The 3189-nt window shown below is 35.1% G+C and overlaps 1 pseudogene; it reads left to right on the top strand.

The window, feature by feature from the left end:
* Positions 1-360: 360 nt before the first annotated feature.
* On the top strand, positions 361-2491 carry LOC137645344 (piggyBac transposable element-derived protein 3-like; annotated as a pseudogene).
* Positions 2492-3189: the final 698 nt, after the last annotated feature.

Below are 3189 nucleotides of genomic sequence, written 5' to 3'. Positions count from 1 at the left end.
AATAATTACAGAGGCATCACACTCATGTCAGTTGTCATGAAAATCTTGAAAAAAATCTGAGGTATTAAGAAGCAGGATTTAGAAAAGGAATTTTAAGAAGAGCTCACTACTCCTTCGCCAGGAATAAACAATACCAGGAATTACACTCTACTGCCCAAGCGGACAAATTAGTCCGCTAATTAAAATACAAGTGTAATGCTGTTACTTTAGGCTGGTAACTTGGTCTGCCCACATTGACTAATTCGTCTTACTCAATGACTCCTTCCATTATTACCAACATAAGCACCAATAATAAACAATCTTTCGTAGGGAGAGTATGTGTTGATTTTATCCTCCATCCTACATATTTTTTTGCTCAAAATGGATGAAATACAGAGTGAGTAGAGTTACTTCAAATTCATTTCTTGATAAAGGTGTAAAATACCTTACATATGAAAGCAATGTTAAATGTAAATACTATTTACTTTGTGTTTTATTATTGCTTTTATTTAGTGGACGTTTTAGTTCAGTTGGGAATATGGGGTGTTGATGATTATAGGCCTAATTAGTCCAACTGGGCATAGCAGAAAAAGACCTTGTTTTCTTTTAATATATTATTTTATATTCTCAAATATAGAGATTGCTATGTACGCATATTATTATTTTACATCATTGCCAATATCTTACCACCACTACTACCCTTGCTAAAGAAATATCTAACACCACCACCTCACCAACCACTACATATTAACCATCATCACTATCATCACTTTTTATGACTATCTACATTACCTATTTGTCTAGATATTCCAAAATCTATTTTCTATGGAAGAAGGCTGCACAAATTAGCTACCAGAAATTTGGAATGCATTCAGGAAATTGAGCTAGATGAAGTACTAAGTGAAGAGGAACATGATGATAATAATGAACTACCTAGTACACCGGAAGACTTTCATCAAGATATAGAGACTGGTAGGATTGTTCTAAAGAATAATTTTTTTGTCATCTTTGAAATGCTTTGTTATTTAAAAAAAAAAAGTCATCAGTACCTGAAATTGTTGGTAACTCGTTAATCCTAATGTAGAATAAAGGGGCTGTTGACTATACCTGGGAAGAGGGACATAGTTGAACACTATAGTCACACAGTGTTTTCAATTTATTTTTTATTTATTCTTAATTTATTTTTATATGAAGAGGAAGAAGCTACATTGCTTGAGGATAGATCCACCTTTGATGGCGGAATTGAGGATACTCCTCATTCCTTTGATGAAAAAGAGACTGTAGCACTGGAAATAAGTGCCGCTTCAGAAACAGCAGGAACATCATCATCAGGAGCCTCTACCAGGAAAGTAAGAAGTAAATCAAAACTTTCTTCTACCTCATAGAAGTAGCTGATTCTGAGGTATCTTCATCACATGATTATCTTGGCCAAGATACGATATTCAATGATGACCTACAGCAGCCATCCCTGTATGTGTGTGACATCCTTGATGATGACATTATGGACACTATTGTAGCAGTCAAATCTCTATGCAATTCAAAAAATCCAAACAAACCTCTAAATGTTGACCATAATGAACTAGAACAATGGTTGGGTTTTGAATATCTATTTTTCAATAAGTAAACTTCCTAATATCAGAATGCATTGGTCAACCCAGCTGGGTCCTCTTAGAGAAATTGTTGCAGATGTTACGAGTCGTAACAGATGGGAGGAAATAAAATCCAAATTTCATATGGTTAATAATTCTATCCTCAATTCAAATCCCAGAGGATACAGGGACAAATTATTCAAAGTTCACCCCTTGTTGATAAACTGAGGACTAAGTTTCAGCAAATCCCAATAACTCAAAATCTTCGCATTGATAAACAGCTTGCTCCTTTCAAGGGAGATAGCAGTTCCAAGCAGTATATACCTAGTAAACCCCATAAATATGGGTATAAGTTTATGGTTCTTGCAGACAGTCAGGATATGACCTATGATTTTATGCCATATACGGGGAAAATTGATCCAGTCGATGACCAAAATGTTCCTGACCTTATTGCTAATACCAATAGTGTGTTATATTTGGCTCAAGTAATCCCTACAAACTGCAACCATCTTTTATTCCTTAATAATTGGTTTACCTCTGTGCCACTAATGCAGCACCTGTCTACCAGGGGTATTTGGTGTTGTGGAACAGTGCTTGTTCCTCGCTTGCCAGGAATAAAGAATTCGAAGGATGCTGAGAAAGCTATAATGAAAAAAGGCAGAGGTTCGTATGAAGAGCTAAGAAGTACAGATGAAGGATGTGAGGTTACCTATGTCAAGTGGTACGATACTAAAATTGTGAACATTTTGACAACTTTCACAAAAGCCAATCCCGTCAGTAAGGTCTCCAAGTATGACAGAAAACTCAAGTGTAGGATTGATGTAAACTGCCCAAACATTGTTTTGCGGTATAACAAGTCAATGGGGGGAGTAGACTTGGCAAAATGCCTCATTTCCCTATACAGGATAATTATAAAGGTCTAAGAAATACTACCATCGTCTTATTTTCCACATGATTGATATGGTAATAGTAAATAGCTGGCTTGTATATCGACGAGATGCTGGAAATCTTCATATACCAAAGCCAGATGTCCTTCCCCTTGCAGTCTTCAAACTAAAAGTTGCATTTGCTTTCATGAAAAGAGGAAAGTCCTCAGGAAACCTAAAAAGAGGAAGACTATCAAGCCTGGAGGGTAAAAGTAAAAAATGGAAGATAGGACAACCTCCACAGGCAATTTCTGATCTGACCTTGTAGGACATTTCCCATGTGTTGAAGATATAAGGAGGATTTGCAAGAATCCAGGATGTTAAGGAAAAACAAATATTCTGTGCATGAAATGTAAAGTAAACTTGTTTCAATAAGAATAACAACTGTTTCCTAAACTTTCACGCACCATAAGTAGGAAATGAGATGACAAGGAGTTTTACATCTTGTATCAGTGTTCCATTCAAAGCAGAAGCAATTTAAAAAATTAATCAGTATATATCGTAGAAATTATTGTCATAATATTCTTAAATATTCAATTACATTCTGACTTCAAGGAAAATTACAAGGTGAAAATTTGAAACACTAAATTACTAATTGATTATGAACAGTCTTTTGTCTAAAATGTTGATAAGTAAGCAGCTAGTTTTTGTCATTTATGCACTTAATTCATGCATAAACTTTCTACAATGAAATA

The sequence above is a fragment of the Palaemon carinicauda genome, chromosome 8 (genome assembly GCF_036898095.1).
Source record: "Palaemon carinicauda isolate YSFRI2023 chromosome 8, ASM3689809v2, whole genome shotgun sequence".
In the NCBI taxonomy this organism is placed as follows: domain Eukaryota; kingdom Metazoa; phylum Arthropoda; class Malacostraca; order Decapoda; family Palaemonidae; genus Palaemon; species Palaemon carinicauda.
Note: the sequence above shows the minus strand (reverse complement) of the source record. Positions and strands in the feature narration are given on the sequence as shown.